General features: G+C 39.7%; 1 protein-coding gene across 1 annotated transcript in view; it reads right to left on the bottom strand.

Annotated features, from left to right (window-relative positions):
• MEDAG (mesenteric estrogen dependent adipogenesis) overlaps positions 1–21,160 on the bottom strand; it is a 141,982-nt gene that overhangs the window by 96,450 nt on the left and 24,372 nt on the right. The window lies entirely within an intron of this gene.

Here is a 21,160-nt window from a genome sequence, read left to right as displayed (position 1 = left end):
CTTCAAAGAGACATCCTGAAATTAGAGAGCAGATGTGGGGCGGCACAGAGAAAACCAGAAAGAAAAAACACACGCAACAAAACCCTTTTTCTTCGCCTCCCAAATTTCATTTCGCGCAGTATTCATTCACGGATATCTAAATCAGAATTGTAAATGAAATACAAAAAGAACAATAATTTATTGCACGGGAATCTTTCATTTAAATGCGTTAAACAATTCAAGATAAAAGTAAGGTAAAGAGAGAAGTACTTGCTTGTACAAAGTCCACAGCCACTTCAAGAAAGCATTGGTAGCAACAGGTCTTGCTTGATAGCTTCACTTTCAAGCCATGCCTACAAATCACACTGCTGGCAGGTGAACAGGCCCAGCCTGTACTGCTATTCGCTAGTAACGCCGGACAGGCCTGCACTGTCGTCCTTGGCCACCAAATCATTCTGTATTTGTCGGCCTGCTCTGCCGCTTTACCTTTGTCCCCTAAAGCTTGTTATCAGCCCCTCATCGTTCGCATTTTCAACAGCATATGCGACTTTAACGCTCTGCTAATAGTTTCTGATAAGCTCGGGCGGTATTTTTGCAGCAACCATCTCACATGAATCCTGTTAAAAGGACGTGCGTCATATCTGCCCAGAAATCCACACGCGTTCAACTGAGTCACCTCAGACAGGTGTTTATAGACACAAATATAACGGCGCAGAACCACATCTCAAGAACCGTGTCCAGTTCTGAAGGCCACCAAATCAGAATTATTAATACAGACAGGAGTTTGCCTCAGAATGATTGACGAAAAATTGTGCCTTGTGCAAGCAGTAACTTCTACAAGACGACGCTCTGGAGTGTAATAAAGTGCACCCTGAAGTCCACTAGTGATAATTAATGTTATAGCAAAATTCACATTCCGATAATAAACAGAAAGCAAAAGACACATCATTTAGAATTAAGTCACGGTAAAGGTGTGGAAAGGAATGAATGCAGGTTCAAGATTGGCATTAGAATTTAGTCAGGGCCAACAGGATTATGTGGCAATGAGGTCCAAATTATGCGCAAGGGATGATTGGACTGTGTGGCAAGAAATGGCAAATTATACCTCACATGGCATTTCTGTTGAATTTTTCTTTTGCTGCTTTGTGTGTGTGTGTGTGGGAGGCTCAATGTGTGTGTGGGTGGCTCTGTGTGGGTGTCTGTGTGTGTGGCTCTGTGTGTGTGGCTTTTTTTTGTAGGTGGCTCTATGCGTGGTCGCTCTGTCTGTGTGTGGGTAACTGTGTGTGTGTGTAGGTGGCTCTGTGGGTGGCTCTATTTGTGTGTGGGTTGCTCTATGTGAGTGGCTGTGTGTGTGTGGGTGGCTTTGTGTGTGTGGCTCTGTGTGTGGGCGCAAATGCAATAGGTCTCGCATTTGAGAGTGATTAAGCTATTGACATTGTTAATAACAATGCAGTTTCTTTAAATGTTTTAAAACCAAAAACATAAACAAAAATAATGTCATGAGCAATGCCAATATCTCTAACTTTAACAATGCCGAGACCATTGCATTGTAAATGCTTGTTCCTGCTGCTACCGGGCTGGGCTGAGTGAGCATTTTTTCCCGCTCACTTCGCTTGTTGTGATGTTTGATTGTTATGTTATGTTCTGTTAGGGGCATTTGTACAGCGCATGGCTACTCCAGCAATGGGGCGTCCCAGCGCTAAAAAATCCAAGCTACAGTTCGGGTAATTGCTGAATGTTGAGCATAGTGACTGTCAAATTAGTTTAGGAAGAGTCATGTTTTTATTGCCTTTCTTTAGGCCAGGTGGTTGTCAATAATTCTGATGGATACAGGTAATGAGTTGCATAGTGTAGCTGCCAGCACCTTGAAAGAGCGGCCACCAGCTCATGCTCTATTGACTCGGGGGATACATGCTAAGCGCATGTCCACTGATCGCAACATGCGTCGTGGTATGTATGACCAAAGTAGGTCGGAGAGGATAAAAGGGGCTTGCTTAGTGAGAATTTTATGAGCTAAGCATAGTGTCTTGAAATGTATTCTCTTTACGATCAGCAGCCAATGTAATTTGGGTAGATGTGCTGATACCGAGCAAAATTTGGGAAGGGAAGAAGTGATTGTGCCGCCGCGTTTTGTACCCTCTGTAGGCGCTGGATACCAGCTTGATTTGAGCCTAAGTAGAGAGTTGCAATAATCCAGTCTGTTGCAAAAATGCCCAGGGGCCACTCTCTTAACCTTTACTGCTTCGTTTTGACATTTGCTCCAAACGTTTTGCCCCAGGGTCGCTCCTTTGACCTTTTATTGCTTTGTTCTTTTGTCGCTTGTAATGAAGGCCGCTCCCAGCAGATTTTTCCCTGTGGCTTACAAGTGCTGATGAAGGCGTGATCATAACAAGACACTGTCTTAGAAGCCCGTACTGCATAATTTAAATCCGGGCGAGTGCACGCACCCAACCCTTGGCAGCCCCTTGCCAGACAGAGTTGCTGGTTGCCCTGGTTACCTCCGCCGCTCTGGTCCCTTTAAACCATGACTCCCTCGCAGTGCACATGTGGCGTCTCCTCTTACCTATTAAGGCCTCTCCCTCGAGGTATTAGCCCATTCTTGGGTCTTGTTCTTCTGTCGGCAGCCCTCTTTGGCCCATGCTGAGCGTGCCACCTGTTCCTTCAAGGCGTCGCAGCCTGGCCTCCTTTTGACTCGTGGGCAGGCCCCTGACGTGCCACTCACCTACACCTTCTGATCCTTACTTTGATGCTCCTGGGCTGCAGCAGTGAAACTGCGCCTCAAATGCAGTCCCAGAGGCTCCTTAGCCGGGGGCCCAGTGCACCGCTTGATTCTCGCTTCACTGCTCACCGCATTTGATGCTCCAAACCGGCAGGTTTCGTGCCTTTCCTGCAAGTTTGGTGTCGTTTCCACCCTCGCTCGTGCGGTGTTACCTTCCTGTCCGTTCTCCCCTCTGGGGACCTACATGCCAGGGCCTTGGCGCCGTTTAAAATGCCGGCCCCTTTATCCCCCTTTGGGTGCATCTGTTCATTCAGTTCATTACACTGGCTAGCTCCTGGCAGTGCTCGTCAAAGCACGCTTCCCAGCAGGGGCGCTTGTGTGTGGGTCCTGCTTGAAAAGCGCCGGAAGGACCCGGCAGGCAGCACAACACACAGATTTCCCTGCTGGGGGAGTTGCTTTAAAGTGCACTGTCCTGGGCCCTGCAATGTATTTGTCTAAACTAAATTAGCAATCATTTAAAAACATTGCCTGGCCCCTCAGTGATTTTGGCTTTGTGCTTTGGCCTTTTTGACGACCCAGGGACGTATTAAACATTGTGCCCTGGGGGGCACAACAGGCGTGTGTGCCTACTTTTGTGCACCCCGGCATACAATGGTATTACAGAGAGTGCCGCAGATGCTTGTGCACCCCCTTCTGTAATACTGATAGTGCTGGTGCACATGTTGCACCAGTGCTAGCATAAGAAAGTGTTCCCTCATTCCCAATCACTATGCGTCTGAGCCCATGTTGACTTATGGACACGGGTGCAGAGGCAAACATGCCTTTAGGTGGCGCATTTACTTTCAGTGCGACTCCTAAGGGCAGCCTTCTGGAGGGGAGAATGAGGGTCCCATGACCCCCCACCCCCTTCAGACATCACCCTTCAGGCGAGTGCAGTCACTCACTGCACCTACCTACAAGGGGATCTCGCTCCCCTGTTGAAAGTGCAGGCAGGTGGCCGCCTGCACTGTGAAATATGGAGCCGCTTTTAAGCAGGTGCTCTGTATTTCACTCGAATGCGAGTGGAGGCTGCACATTCTTTGTAATACGGCACAGTGTCCATGTTTGCGCCTGCCATGTCTATTAAAAGGTGTGCCATGGCACAAACAGGGAAAGTGCGCTGTATTCATAATACAGCCCCAGGAGACCAATCCATAGATGGGTCGCTCTTGGCTTTGTTCTGGCAGTCACTTGCTCGCTTTGGCTGTTACCCATGCTGGAAATGCCCAATGCTCCTCCTTGTGGACAGTATCTCCTCTTGCAGGGCCTGGCACACTTCTTCTCTCTCTCAGCAGGCAGACAGACTTCTAGGCTCTATGCAGACCCTCAGGTCCTCTAGCAGAATGTGCACACTTTAGATGATGTCCCCTCACTTCTCGAAGACTGGCTGTCAGGCAGACACCAGCCCTGGTTACACAGACATTATTTGATACTTTGCATAGCACCACATTTCTTTGTCAAGGAGAACGTGGAACTGGAACAAAAGGGGGTTTGAATCTCATTTTTATACACATATTGCAAGCAGGGAACGTGCATCCACTGTTTAAGGTTCCAGAATATATTTGGCTTGTTTCTCTTTTAAATGTCAGTTTCTGGCTGACACAGCCTTTGTCCAAGGCATGGCTGTCATGGTAAAAAGCAATGATGTTGCCTCCAAGCAGGAACATCCAAAACAAGGAAGTGTGAGGGCTCTGAATCTGGCTGAAATCAGCCTTATTGAAGCCATAATAAGGGACAGACAAAAAACACAGGCCCTGCCTAGAAATCTTTTTACCTTTAACAACAGAAACTGCATTCCCACCCATCGTCCCTACCATCTACTAAATGTTAGAGCTTAAGAAGAGCTAATCACAAGCCCTGTTTGAGCAAGGTCCTCGTTGAATTTCTTATGAGAACCCTGACTCCACTCTTTCACTTCAATGTCTGGTATCTACCCAGCAGCCACTGGAATGCAGTCCACATACTTCCTGTGTCTAGTCATGTTAAACCAAGGGCATCCACAATGCATTCCACTGTCCCAGTTCTCAGACTCTCACTACACACAGAGCACAATTACCACTCATTGTCACACACTCACTCCACATGCATGCACTTGGCATAAATACTCAAGGATCTGGAAACACATAGCAGCGGAACTTTATATGACAGGGGTCAGCAGATCATACCTTCCAGGATGCAGAGAAGAACCTGTGGCCACACTAATGATTTACAAAAACTCAGTACGATGCCACTCCCCCTTTATGTGATTAAACCAAGGTAGGGACAGTAGTCCTGTACCCACAATGATGGCATGCGGTGTGTGCCCCTCTAGGTCATAAACAGCATCAGGACCTCGCTTTACCATGGACAGGCTTAGGTCTCCCACAATTCGGGTGTTTAATTGTGTGCGTGCTTGCGGGGGGGCATTAGTAGAAATGAACAATGTATGCCTCACGTTATTATTGTTTCAGCCAATATAACAACTAGCATGTACTTTAACAGGGTCAAGTTGAAACTGCAATTGTACTTTAGAACCACAATGTAGACATGAGCATGACAATGTATTTAATAAAGGGGCAGTGCTATAAGTCTACTTGTACAATAATCAGAATTACCTTGTTTGAGCATTCTAAGCATTTTGTACCTGGCCTAAAGACCACTGAACGTATTGATCTACCTGTAACAATGCAGGAAATATGACAGTTCCACACATCATCAACAAATTGATAAATTATACAGATAACTGCAGAAGAGGAAAGTAATTCAGCCCTAAAAACTGAAATAGAGGTGAATGGCCGGGTATATCAGCCAGATCCAATTCCTACAATTTACTTTAACCAAAGTGCAGTGCTGCGGTTTTTCTAAGGTTCACAAAGAAGCCGCCTGCAGCTTATCTGAAATCAGACACGCCAGGGGATAGATGGCAGCAACATCTACATGTTATGTGCGTTCATCAATGGCTCCATGGTGTAGCCACCGTGTTTGTGGTCAGACCTACCGATAAATAAGCAATGTACCTACCAGTGCATCATTTCGCTCTAAGATGGGTTAGCCAGTGAGGTTTGTTATCAAGAGACTGCAATGATTAAGGAAGGAGTCTCTGTTCTTTTGGAGCGCTTTAACACAGGCTTCTTGAGAATCTGGAGTGGGTGAGCAAGACGTCAACAGAAAGCAATTATGCATAGTCTGCTGCTTTTTAAAGGCAAAAATATGTAGAATTTCAGGTAATTAATTATCAGGAATGCAATGACGTACAAACAGAACTGCAAATCCTGTCGCACCACCCCTTACTTAAAATCATGTCTGAGAGAAAAAAGAATTCGTAGGTTTCTAATAGTTGAAGAAATGTACTCATTATTTTTCACAAGAGCATTTATAAAACTAAACTGGTGCGGTCTATCATCCCCTTTGGCGCAAGTGGGCCATCCTAAGACATTCAAAAGCTGAGTTCAGAAACTCGGCCAGACTGTTGCCGGGGACTTTTAATTTGTGCAGAATACGAGTTACTCACCATCTATTTCCATAAAGTGTAAACCACAGGAAAATGGTATCGGAAAATCGAATATTCATTAAAACTGGGAGGGGGGGAATTAAACTAAGAGTTAAAGAGGCTAAACAAATGGGGACTTTTATGCGGTAACATCTCCCATTAGAAAAGCTGCTTTACCATGACCTGATTAGCAGTTACACAACAAACCTATACTGAAATTCACGGTGACCTTGTACAAACAGGAACAGTCAGACTCTGGATCTCTCTCCCCCTTGAACTTAGAGACAGTCCAAACCTCCTGTCTTATAGGAAGTTACTAAAACCATGGCTCTTCAACAACCAGTCATCATTAGGTAAAACATAGTAATAGGCTAGCGCCGGAAGCAGCGCCAAGACGCCACTGGGCATTCGAACGCTATATAAGATTCAAATCAAATCAAATGTGATGCTAAACTTAGTGGTAGGAGATGATCCTTAAAATTGGAGGGGTGTTAATTTCCTAGTTGAATTTCACGGACAATTGACCTTTATAGGACAGTCGCTCTCCCTCTGGGAACATATGGAAAAATGCTGTCAAGAATGCATCTTGCAAAACAAATTACAACAGTTTTTTAAAAAAACTTCTTTTTCTTGTTTTACAATAATGATAGAAGTTGCACCAAAATGGTGTATAAATCCATAGATTTTACTAGAAGTTCAGTTTCTTGGCTGCTGCAATGCCTTCTATAGCCAGACCAGAAGAAGCACTCTAAAAACACTTCAAAACCGAAACGTGGCGCCTGGCAAAGTGACTTGGTTGTCTCTTGTGATTTGCCGTTGACCATGTGTCCAGCCAGTCAGTGGCACTGCAACAATTTTATGAGTGGGGTGATGGCCAGATCATCAGCTAACCGAAGTCTCAATATTTAAAGGTAGTTCCTCTTACTAAATCAACTAGCGTAGTCTCTCAGCAAAAAAAAACCCAGCTAGGCTGTTTGGGACTCTTAAAGACTTGTTTGTAAAAATGGGTTTCTGTGGTGCACTTTGAAGTACCTTCCTAAATATATTTTCTAAAATGTAGTTCGATTGTGTCTGCCCGTTTCATAGTGGGCATATTGTCTGTTCAAATTGTGTTTAGAAGCTAATATAGCACAAAAAATAAACAGTGAACTATTGACTCCTGGCCTACACATAAAAGGCCAGTGTTAATTGCACTTCGCAGCATGACAATTCACCTGATTAGCTACAATTTTCAGCAATGCCAAACTATTGCAGGCCTCTGCAGCTTTAGGAGTGTTTGTTCGCCCAACGCCTAAATTGTGTGCACTGTGATTCTTGAATGAATTAGAGTTATGTCTGAGCAATAACCCAAATATCTAAATGAAGCACTGAGCCACAGCTGAAGTAATGGTCATCTCAAACATACTGCCAAGACAAATGACCATCAGTCAGTGTGGTACTGTTTAAAAACAGCAAAGTCAATTCTGTGCCAAGGAAAACAATAATGACATCACACTTTTGCTGCCCTGCTAACTGATTCCTCCCCATCTCCCTTCTGTTTTGCCCATCCCTCCTCTGAGCTGCCCATGCGCCAAACCCACCATTTAAGAGGCCACATCCCTCCCGGATTGTCTTCTGTCTACCCCCCTGAAAGGAACTCCCTTGCAGTGAAATATGTGAATTAATTGAAACACGAAAACTGAGAACCCATATTGGAGGAAATCAAATCATAGAAAGCCACATTTTAGGGAAAGATAATTTTGAGGAAATGCAAATACATCGAAAATGAATGAGATATTTTAAAAGAAAGAACATTTTAAGGAAAAATCCAAAATTACATTAAACTTGGATGGAATTTAGGGATAGTGAGGGTTTTTGTGGTTAATTGATGGCTGTTGTTTATGGGTGATGAGGGTTATAGTGGCCAGGGAGGGGTGCAGTTCAGACACAGAATGGGAGTTTTAGTGTACATGTATGGGTGGTGAGGGGTTTTTAGGGGTCAGGGATGAATGGTGTTTAGGGTTAACAAGGGATTTTAGGGTTCAGGGATGGGTGGAGTTTAGGCATTGTCAGGGGGTTTTAGGGATTAATGATGGGTGGTGTTTAGAAGTAGTGAGAGTTTGTTAGGGCTCAGGAATGGGTGGAGTTTAGGGGTGGTGAGGGCCTATAAGGGTTATGCGATGGGTGGGGTTTAGGCATAGAAAGGGGTTTTTAAGTTTCAGGAATGGGTGGAGTTTAGGGGTAGTAAGAGTTTTAGGATTCAGAGATGGTTGAAAAGAGCTTTCAGGGATGAGTGGAGTTTAGGGGTCAGGATGGATGGAGTTTATGTGTTGTGAGGGGGTTTTAGGGCTAATGGATGGGTGGAGTTTAGGGGTAGAAAGGGCTTTTAGGGTTCATGAATGGGTGGAGTTTAAGTGTCAGGGATGGGTGCAATTTAGGCATTATGAGGGTTCCTAAGGGGCAAGGATAGATTGTGTTAGGGATTGGGAGGGGGGAGGGGATGGAAAGTTTTTAGGGGTAGTGAGGAGCAGTAAATTAAACTCAACTGAAGTAATTGTTTGACAATGTAAAATATATAAATCCAAAATGTTGGCCCCTTAAGTAAAGTACTAAAATAAATACCTCCGACAAAATCTTTCCTGAAAGTAAAGTCTGCAATCATTGCAGATACGCCTTAAAAATAAGCACACAAAAGACAATTTAGAAAAAGAAGACATTCTATGAATTGATTTCTATGAAATGATAAATGCCATTCATCCTGCAAATTTCTATTAACAGTTTAGATTAAGTGTTTTCTCCCTAATAGTATGCATGAAATCGGTTTTCTATGAAATCGCATATAACCCCTTTACAGGCCATTTTGTGGTAAAGTCACCTGTGTGAGTGATTAACGACTCTCCATCCTTTCCCCCTTGCTTTAGTTTTGACACCTTCATCTCTTGGGAAAGCATTGAGGTTTGGTTTTTCAACACTATCTTGCTGGTCCTCGATACCTTAGACTCTTTGTTCATCTTCTTGTATTTATTTGAAACCTAAACTCTTCAATCTTACACTCTATATCCTGCATCTGTACACAAAGAGAAGTGGCTATTACAGTTTGATTGATTATAATAGTCTGGATTTCGCAAAGAAAAAATAAAATTGTAGTATCTTGATTCACTGATTTACTATCTGATAGATGCAATAATGGAGACAGCGTTACTGATTCATTTAGAGATCCTGATGGAATATGAAAGTAATATGTTGTCACATGCCCAGTCTATAGGTTCAAATCTGATATTTATTCAACCATTTCTGAAGACAGGGTAAGTAAGGGCTTAAATGAATTATTATAAATCACTGAAATTACCACTTGCTGCCGTTGTTCTCTTATTTTGTTAGTGTTGGTTTTGTTTTTGCTGGATTTCTAAGATTTGTTTCGGTCTTTTACACCAATTGTCTTGATTTGGCAATTCAATTACTTTCCATATTAAAGATGATCATCAGTGGCGTAGCAAGGGGTGGAAGGGCGGCCCTCCCCGGGCAGCATGAGTTTTAGGGGCGGCAGCCTTCGCCCCGCTCTAAGTTTCAGCATTGCCAGCACCCCCCCACTCTTACACATGGCCACGGGGTGGCACCCGCAGGTATTGCTGCCTTCCCCCCGCTCTTACATACGTCCACCACAGGGACCGCCAACTGGTCTAGCTACACCACTGATGATCATTACATTGTGATTACTCAGTTACCATATGAATAAGCTTGGGCAAAAAGCACAATTTCTCCACATTTATTTATTATCTAGTGACAGCTACTGTTTTGGTTTGACACCTAGCAGCAAACTATGCCTGAAAACTGCAAGAGTTGGTGTTCTGGTGGGTATGGGAAGACTCCTCGCCTTCCTTCTCTACCTCTTCAACAGATTTGCGACCAGTTTCAGATATCAAATTTTGTTTCTGTGGTGGATATAGAATAATCATTATTCTTTTTATTAATTGGCAATTCTATCCCAGCCTCCGATGCATTCAGACAATCTGAAATGAGCGCTAATTTAGTGGAAGGATTACCAATATCCATGGATTTACAGGATAAAGCCACTTCATTATTTTCTACTTCTTTATTTTCTTGATAAACAAGATTTTTTATGAGATCCACTGAGCCTTGTCCTTGTTAAGATAAGTTGATGCAGGCAATCTCTTTTTTAGTGGTTGACAACATTGTTTTATATTTAACTTTGCTCTTAGTTTGTTGCTTATGGGGACCGCATGGAGTAGAGTCTCACTCAGGAAAGTTAAACAAACTTAAAATCAGCCATAACCTGTTAAAAGTCCTATTCCTTATACAATCTTCATGCAAGCACTTTGCCCACACAACCAATTTCTTTTGCTTTTTCTACCTCTTTTTTCTTCTTTTAATAGAGCCAAGCACTTTCACCTTCAATGTTCCCCCCTCCCAACTCCACCCCAGCCTGGTCCTACCCTGATTTGTCCGTGCAGCTTCCCGAATGGCTCCAGCTGATATCACTGGGTAGTAAGGATGCATTGTGTGCTAAGAAAGAGCACTAAATGCAACTGAACACAAATAGCAGCGTGAACAGCTGCTTGCACTCGCTAAATGTCATTATCGTAAAGACAGCGTTTCCAAGGCAGTCAATTGTAGAAAAATAGGAACTTTTCATGAATCAATGTGTACACTTCATTTTTTTATTACTAAATATTATACATATAATTTAAATGTGAAACTAGGTTAATTAATTGAACTCTTATTTGTATGGTGCGCTAGCTTAATTTCCTGCCATAAAGGATTTTCATGACGTGTGTGGCAGTACAAGTGGTTAGCCCTTCATGGTGCTTGACTTATTCCAAGTCTGAGTGAAGTATATTAAGGTCTATTTTGATGCCATTAGGGCTATGGTACCTTTAGATGTGTATTTTGTGAACTGCAATGGTCTTATTCTTTTGTGGGTATTTGTTTTTTATGAGCTTGTCTTTGCTAAACGCCTTCTTAATTTCCACTAACCCCTAATATATTTCCCACCACCTCCTCCACCCCCTATATTTACCACAAATTAGTATATTTACATGTGGTGTGACCTGCACAGAAAAGATAGGAGAGGTGGAGCTGATGATCACCTGTGGGTTCGAGAATTGCATTTGTAATAACTTTTGTAATTTGTCGTACATCAAAATGCAGTTTGTGAATTGGGCCCACTATATCACATTGACCTTTACAGAACTGCATATGATGCTCTGTGACCAACAGATAAAGCCAGCTACATGATCAAGAGTATTAGATGCATCCACTAACAAAGTGCATAATAGATCTTTGGTCAGGCTAAAAACAACAGTTAATTAAGTAAAGTGATCCTGTACATTTCAGGACTTAAAGACCCATATTGGTGTGCAGATATAATTTTCAGAGTACTATGTATAGGTAAGAGACAGACACTAATTATGTACTATGTGCCCATACTGCAGGGGCATCTTAAGTATTTTAGGGAAAAGGGCCAAATAGATTTTGGGGGCCTCTGTTCGGAACAGCTTTACATTTATGATCCAATTTCAGCTCTTCCATGCCATCTTTGGCAAGGTTAATGTGTTTACATCTTATCTTCAGGTATAGTGATGTGAGTGTTTTCAATATTGTAACACAGCAGCAGCTCACTAATATTACTGCAAATAATCTCTGTGATACCCTCCCATTTCTAAATGTGAGGCCCTGTTGTGATCTAAAAAAAACTTTTTTTATGGATGTTGCATGGAACATAAACACATTTTTCTGCAAATTGTCTGTAATAGATTCTTACATTTCACCCACATTAACAATACATTAAAGGAAAATTATATTTAAAACAATCTGTTTAAGAATGATTCAAGGTCATCAGGGCAAGACTCTGCAGAATGGATCTGGTTCTATGGGGAGGGGGGCCTAAAAGGCTGTGGCCCTGGGCCACAGCCCTCTTTGCCCATGCCTTAAAACGCCTCTGCCATACAGAACTTGATTAGCGCCTGCATATTGTATTGGAATTAATTACCACCAAACATATTTACATAACAGAGGGAGAATTCCTAAAACACTAAGTGTAAACAAATACTTGTAATTGAAAACAAAGGGTGCACATGATCAGAAGATCTCAATTTGAAAAAATGCAAAACTTAATGGAAAAGCCAAGGAAGAGGATGGATAGTAAAACTAGAGACCAAGGGCCTAATTATTTTAATTTTAATTTTATTACAGGTCGTAGCTCGGAGGACAGTGAAATTAAGTGTATTTTGAGAAAACACTGAATTTTTTTTCGACATGCCAACCTAATCCCTAGAGCCTATGTAGGATAGTTTTCAAATCAAAGAATAAATTGCACCTACAAAGATGGAGGCATCAAGTGTGGTACTCCCAACTGTTGTGTCAATTTCCCATTCCTCAGCGGACAATCAGGGTCACAACATTTATGGGAAGGTAAGTTTGATACTCGCTGTATTGTAATAGCAGGTGTAAAATTGTGGATGTAGGTTTACCGCAAAAGTTGTAATGGAATCCTATTTGGGGAGGAGGCTATGCAAGCTTAACAAGTAACTACTGGAACAAATTCATGCCACTAAGGAAGATAAATATAATTACGAGAAAATACAACATTTCTTTGCACGTTATAACAGTCATGGTAGATTACCGACATTCATTGATTTAGGCACTGTGCATTCAAATGAAAGGGGTATTGTGTAGTTAATCTGCTGCTACAATACATGTCTAGTCAGGCTTTACAGATGTTCTTCTGGTTTGAACATTATCTGGACAGCAAAAAAAAGTTTTTTTCTCGAATGAATACTCTGCTTTGTAGAAGAGACTGTACGGCACTTATGTACTGCGTATATTACTGAGGTATTCGTCAGTTCAATTTAGCATTATGGGTGCCCCTTGTTTTTGTGCATGATTACTTCATTTTACATGGCTTATCCGGTAATAATAATTTTCAAATAATTTTAACTGAAAAGATATATTTTAAATTTTTGCACAGGAAAGTAAAAATGTTAACTTTGAAAGCAGCATAGAAGCATATGCTATTCGACATTCTAGCTTTTCATTTAATTGTTATGAGGATTAAATAAAGCATTGGCAAGGTCAATTTGTCTGGGTTGCACATTGAGTCCTGACAAAAATGTTTGAATATAAATATTGCATGAAAAAAAAAAATTACATTCGGTGTACGAAGTATCTGTGAGATAAAGAATTTAACGTGTGGTTATTCATTGTATTTTTAAGATGTACAATTGTTACTCATGCTTTTCATGGGAGGTGAAATAGTAAACCAAATAGCCAATAACATGAGATGAGAGTAATACTCCTCCTGGGTGGAGCCAAACCCCACTCTATGCATGTTTAAAAGAATTGCTAACAATAGGTCATGAAACACTTGTGCTGTCAGCCGCGGCCCATGCAGGTAAGAGGGGTGGGGCCGGGATTTCGACAGACGATGACGAGGGAAATTAATTATTTGTTTAATTTTCCCCTTGTCATCGTCTATTGAAATCCCCCCACCCACCTGGCCTCACCGCTCTTGCCTGCACGGGCAGCGGCTGTGTGCTGTCAAGCAATACTTAATGCAATTTATTCAATTGATCATTGAAAGTTGTGTGCTGAGTGGTTAGGCAGAAGGGCTAAGCAATATGGGGTTTCAGAAATTCTCCTCTTAGGACACCTTCCCCTTGGCAAATCAGTCACCAGCCCAACTCTGTGGTCGGTAACAGACCAATGGTTTGCAACTGCAGGTGCAGTCTCAAACCACTGATGCATTCTTCTCCAATTCGTAAAGAAGAGGGGGAACACCCCTTTCACCGCCTCCTACATGCGATTCAGTGAGAAACGTAAAAAACATTTTAATTTTCAGACTCCTAAAAGGGCGTTTGTATGTTAGGAAAAGCTATTTTGAGGTTGTAAAACCCTGTGATTTTGCATATCTCAGGATTTGTGATGGCGTTGTACATATGGCCCCTAGCTAGCTTGTAGACAGTGGTTAATTTCTATCAATGATTGCACATAGTGTACACCTGTACTCATTTTTGGGGACCGTGACTTATTTTTCACCATATACTTTGACCCCGAGCAACAGCGAGAAAGACAGGAAATTACTAAAGAAGAAAGAAGAGAAATATAGGAAAATTGGTACAAAGGGAGAGAAAAGGAATGTAGAAAAAGCTGTAAGAATGGAAGACACATGAAACGCTGGGTGGTGGAAGAAAGGGGCATGGGGTGAAATCAAGACTTGGCAGCTGAGGTTTTTGGCAACACCAGCACCTGGTAGAACCGGAGCTTCTGAGAAAAATACTCGACCCCTGCACATTTTTTTTAGTTGTATATAGCGCAAACTAGACCTGAAGGTATCAGAGCGCTTTACATGAGAACCGGTTTCATTACAGATGGACAGATTCATTTTTGTTAGGCACCGGAGATTAAGTGATTTGCCTAGCATCACAAGATGTTGAGCGTCCCTGCTGAGACTCGAACCCAGGACCCTAGCTTCGAGGACGACCGCTCTAGCCGTTAATATACATCTTCTCATGTAATTATACAAAGAACTCTTAATTAAACGTATTTTCACTGCAATCATGCCTTCAGGCACATTTTACTTTCCAAAGATGATATGATGAAACATACGAATGCCACGTATAGGTCCACTGCTCAAAAATACTCACAGTCCACGAATACTTAAGGCACGTGCAGAACACATGACCATTTTTAGAAACTGAAGGAATAATCACTGCAGCACTACAATCGAACAATGTCAGCCATAACATTTACCTGTTCAAAGTTAATATCTTTCAGGCCCAAGGGCCACTCTTTCTCGCAGTCGTCTGCAGAAGTATTTCCATACAACTCCTTTGTTATGCATGGTTACCCTGCAGGCAGAGTTAAAGCTCTTTCAACCAGACTTTAAAACGATTCAAGAAGGAGACGCGCGAGCCAAGATGGCTGCCACCCGGTGAGCTCTTCTGCGTTTTTGCCCATTTTTTCATTAAAAACGACGATTTTCAGTCAGAAAGTCCAGTAAAATTAGGTTGCTGCGCTTTTAAAGGTTGTACCTGAATTGTGAAGAAGTTTCCTGCATTTTTTGACTGCGGAAGTGGTGTTTTTCCATTTCTGGTTCCTGCTCTCAGCTCTGCTCACAGGTACTGCCAGGCTTGTCTGTCAAGGGGGCGGAGAATACTTTCAGGAAAGGGCCTGGCTTGGGCCTAGCCACTCCCACAGTCCATTTTAGCTGCTGCACCAGTCATTTTAAGGATTCCTTTGCAACTTTCACTCTATTTATCCATAAACTGTGCTTTTGTCTTCAAATTACATTCTTTATTCAAGAAAATGGAAAATAAAAATCTTCTTCACAGTAAAAGGAGACAGCAGGTTTCACCTCCTCCAGTTAAATCTAAAGTGGTAGAGTCATCTGAACCTTCGCTATTTTTGATTCTGGAAGAAATTCAGGCACTTTGTGCGAATACTGATACTATTGCGACAGAAGTTAAAAGTGTGCGCAAAGAAATGGCTTGTTTTTCAATGAAAATATCTGACAATTCAATTAAAATACAGGATAATAAAGTTAAAATGGATGCATTTACCCCACTTGTGGCGAAAATATCACCTATGTGCTCGCTTCTTTTGGATATGGAAAATCGCAATAGACAATATAATCTTCGCATATTTAATTTGCCAGAAGATGTTGAAGGAGCTAACTGTAGATTATATTTGGAGACTTTAATTCCTGGGCTATTAAATATCAAATATCCAGAAAATTTGAAATTGATAAAGCTCACAGGATTCCGTCCCATCGCAATCCTCAACATACAAAACCACGTCAAATGATCTTCAAAGTTCTTCGTCACCATCATTTGGTTTTGATCAGAAAAGCAGCACGAGAAATTCCCTCCTTGATGGTCAATGGGAATAAAAATTTTATTCATCAAGACTTTGCCAAAGAAACTGTTGCAGTCCGCAAGGAATTCACTGATCTTCGTCCTCAATTACGAAGTCTTGTATACAAATATGGCCTTTTTGATCCATCGACAATGCACATATGGAAAGATCATTTTTCAAAATCCTTTCAGCGGCCTGAGGAACTGAAACATTTTTTAAATCAGCAGTCACAACATTCAATGGATACTAATGACCCTGCTACTTGACTTCTACAAGTTTTGGATTTTCTGACATATTCATGAATGTTTCTGAAATTGGGCTCTAACGGTTCCGGCCATGCTTGTAGAGCGTGTGTGCGTTTCACTTTTCATATTTATGTTTTCCGTTTGTCTCTTTTTCTATGTTTTATTTTCTCCTCTCCCTAATATTTGTTCTAGAGCTACTTTCTTCTTATCATCTGTGCCTCCCTCTTACATTCCTCTTCTTAACCTTTTCTCTCTTTTTCTTCCATTATGGCTAATATTAAAGTAGTTTCATTAAATGTTAAAGGTTTACGCCATCCAGTTAAACGTACAAAAATTTTAGATTATTTAGGTAGTTGCAAAGCTGATATTTGTTTTATACAGGAAACTTATATAGATGACAAATTCTTAGACTATATGAAGAAAAAGTGGGTTGACATTATTGTATCTTCTCCTGCTAATGGTAAAAAAAATGGTGTAGCTATCCTTTTTGCAAAAAAATTACATTGTCAAATTGTGAGTAAAACTTCAGATGCGGATGGGAGATATTTAATCGTTAAGGCTAAAGTGTGTGATTCAGTCATATTTTTAATTAATGTTTATGGTCCTACTGCGGATGATCCTGTTTTTTGGGCTAATTTCTCATCTGAGGTTCTAAAGATTGGTAATGTTCCTCTTATTGTTTATTGTTAGAGGGGATTTTAGTGTCATATCTGATCCTTTATTAGATAGATTATCCCTTACGAAATATCACCCTCCTAAAAGTTATTATGGTTTTAAATAATTTCTTAAAACCACTAAGTTAGTTGATATATGACGGCTACATTTCCCTACAGACAAAAGTTTTACATTTTTTTCCAATCCACATCATTCTCATTCTAGGATTGATTATTTATTAGTTTCTAGGCAACTAATTAACTCAGTTAATAATCCCAATATTGGTAACATTGACGTTTCAGATCATGCTATGATTTCTTGTGTTTTAAATCTACATCTAACTGTTTCCAAACAATCTAGATGGAGAATGAATACCGGTATAGCTCTCAATGAACATAATAAACCCAAACTCTTAACTGGCATTCATGATTATTTTATGCTTAATCCTGAAGGTTCCACTTCAATGGTTAATAGATGGGATGCTTTTAAAGCTTATATTAGAGGGGTTACTATCTCTATTATGGCCCACGAAAATAAAACCTTTAATGCAAACATTAAAAAATTAGAAATACAAATTGCGAAATTTGAGCGACTTTTCATTACATCTAATGATCCTCAATATAGATTTAAGTTGCAAAAGCTTCGTTACGAATTTAATACAATTCTTAGTAAAAGAGCGGGTGTTCAGATTTCTAAGGCCAAAGCCAAATTCAAGTTCAGTGGCAATAGATCTGGAAGACTTTTGGCTTAATGGTAAAATTGCTTTATCGCATAAAGCTATCGTGAATGAATTTTGGGATTTTTACTCTAATCTATATAATAAGCCCGATTTTCACAATGACTCCTTAATTGATTCTTCTTTAAATTCATGTAGATTACCTAAGATTACACAATCAGATAAAATCGTCCTTCATTCTCCCATTACTAAAGATGAAATTTTATCTGCCATAAAATCTCTTAAAAAGAATAAATCTCCGGGGCCTGATGGTATTCCGGCTGAATTTTACATAGAATTTAAGTCTCAACTTTTCCCATTTTTATTTCAACTTTTTACTTTTTTTGGCTCTTCAGGAATTACCTCAGGTTCTTTTACTGAGGCTTTAATTATTGTACTTCCCAAACCAGATACGGACCCCACACTTGTATCTAATTATCGTCCTATATCTTTAATTAATCAAGATTGTAAATTATATGCTAAAATATTAGCCACTGGATTAGCCCCTGTATTAGATGCTATTATACATCCAGATCAATCTGGGTTTATGAAAAATAGATATTCTGCTAATAATACAAGGATTTTGTTACATATCATGGAACAAGGTTCTACTTTGACATTACCATCTGGAGTTATGGCTTTAGATGCTGAAAAATCCTTTGATAAACTTCATTGGAAATTTTTATTCCACACCTTATCATCATTTAATTTTGGTGACACTTTTATTCGCATGACTTCAGCTTTATATTTTGCTCCTACTGCTCGTTTATTTATTAATGGCCAAATTTCAAATCAATTCTCCCTTTTTAGAGGTACAAGACAAGGGTTTCCCCTTTCCCCACTGTTGTTTCTAATTGGTATTGAACCTTTTCTTACTTCTATATGAAATTGTGACAATATTAAAGGAATCAATATAAAGGATGTCATTATTAAAACCTTGGCTTATGCTGATGATGTGCTTTTATTTATCAGTGATCCCTTATCTTCATTCCCTTCCTTATTGGAGATTTTATCTTAGATTATATTAAGGAAAAAAACGTCCAAATGGTCATTGTTACACCTCTCATGGTGGGGTAGAATGGGTTCTATTAAAATGACTATTGCTCCTAAAACCTTTTATACTCTTGCCATGGTTCCTACTCAATTTTCATTAAAGTTTTATGAAGATGTTGATAAACTTCTTTCCAAATTTCTTTGGAACAACAAATCACCTCGAATTAGTTATAAAAAATTTAAAATGCCTAAATGTAATGCAGGGTTTGGTATCCCTGACTTTTTTCTTTATCAGAAAGCTTTTATTTTACAACAAAGTTCCATATGGTTTAATCATTCCTCTTTACATAATCCACCTACTTGGCTTCATATTGAAAAATCTATTGTAAATCCATTTCCTTTACCCACTTTGTTAACTATGTCTAATAAATCCTCATTTTTTCATAAATCTGCTATTCTTAAATCCACCAAAATGATCTTTAATGACCTTAATTCCATTTTTCTATTTCCCTGTATAATACTGAAGACTTATCGTTATGGTATAGCAATGTTATTAAATTGAATAGAAATATCAGTTTCTAGTTTTTATGGATTAAGGCTGGTATTTTTTATCTTAAAGATGTTTATTCCAGCCATACTTTCATACCATTTGAGGATCTGCAATTAAAGGTTGGTTTACCTCAATCTGATTTTATTAAATACGAATGCTTATGTAATTCGATTTTAGATTATTTTCCTCAAGATATTCCATCTAATGTTAAAGCTGACTTATCAATTTATATCCATACTATATCAGCGTCATCTCATGGTGTTTCTATTTTATATAAAAAATTATCTAATACTCTAGGTAGTAACATAAATATGATTTCAATGTTTTGTAATAAGGAGCTTTCACTTTACTTATCTAGTGATACTTGGGAAAAAATTTGGCTTAATAATATATTTGGATGGTTGCCTGTTTCACTTTATCAAACCAATTCTTATATTTTATTTAATTGTTTATGGACTCTGTTACGTTTATTCCAAGCTAAACTTCTTCAATCTGCTATGTGTTGTCATTGTAAGCTACATCCTGGGTCGTTACAACATATGCTTTATGATTGTCCTTTAGTGTTTACATTCTGGAAGGAAGTTTGGGACATTATTAAAAAGATATTAAATATTCATGAGGATATATCTTACAAATTGTTAATATGCAAATCTGTTATGTTATCACAGAGAAAGCAAGATATTGTTCCCGAGTATTGGCAACAAACATAAGTCAGATAGTCTTAATAACCCAAACCACAATCAGTCCATGTATTCAGAAAGCATATTTCTTCTTTTATTCTTTTATCCATTCCTTAGGATCGCTCCTTATGGTCATAACACAATAATTCGTGATAGCAGGAAAACAAAGATGTTGCAGCCAACACGTGTTTCGTCTTGGGTAAGTGGCCCAACGACTTCCTCAGGGCTACAATGATAATAACATAATTTTCCATTCAACCCAATATATCAATTAAGTTATGACAACAATCATAAAATTGATACTTAATATATAGATAGCCAACGTCCTCTATATCTTGACGATAGAACCAAACTCAAAAGAACCCAAAAAGAGCAGTGACATCCAATCAATAGTGCAACCTAAAAGTGAATAGGAAGGAGATAAAACCCGACAAAAGTGAAGCAGAAAACCACACCCAAGTGAAAAAGATATATTGTTATTTAAGGGTTGAATAAAAGCAAAATCCAACTCTTAGTATTGAGTAGTCAATCCAAACACGCCCAAATGCACTGAGGGGTGTCATGTGAGAAAAGTGTAAAAGCATTACCGAGCAAAACCGATAATAATCAAGTCGAAGAAGACATGCAACAAAATATGAAAGAAAAATCATGCCAGAGGAAAGCAACAAGAATAGCATCATAATATGATTATTATTACTCACCAGAATCAATATTTACTGAAAAAGGGCAACACGCCACACTTTAGGTAAAGCCTAAATGTGGTCCCATAAGATATGGGTTTAGATATAGAATGTATCCATCATAGGCCAATATGCAAATATATAACAAAGGTATAGAACGAAATTAATATGTATAATAATAGGCTATTTGTTTATATCCATATACTAGAAACCACAGTTTATATAGTGAATGTTAACTGTCACAAGTAAATATCAACACAACTGATGAAGTGTACCCCTTGTTCACCACTAATAAATATACACCCACACTAGAATGATTTACAACAGCAAACAGATTAAAGCAAAATATGACAACAGCCTACATTTAATGCATTGCTCAAAATGCATCAACTCTTAAACCATATTGGAAAAAAGTTACCTTAAGCAACATTTAGTTCCATCAGCGCATCTCATGAGAAAAAACTTTATATATCTAAAATAAAGAGAAATAAATAGAGAAAAATCACCCCACTATTCATTAGCACTGCCGGTCTCCTAAGTAAAAAGTGCCAAAACAACAGTTTATATACCACAAACTAAGAAAGT

The sequence above is a fragment of the Triturus cristatus genome, chromosome 8 (genome assembly GCF_964204655.1).
Source record: "Triturus cristatus chromosome 8, aTriCri1.1, whole genome shotgun sequence".
Lineage (NCBI taxonomy): Eukaryota > Metazoa > Chordata > Amphibia > Caudata > Salamandridae > Triturus > Triturus cristatus.
The sequence above is the reverse complement of the archived record's forward strand: the minus strand, read 5'-3'. Positions and strand labels throughout refer to the sequence as shown.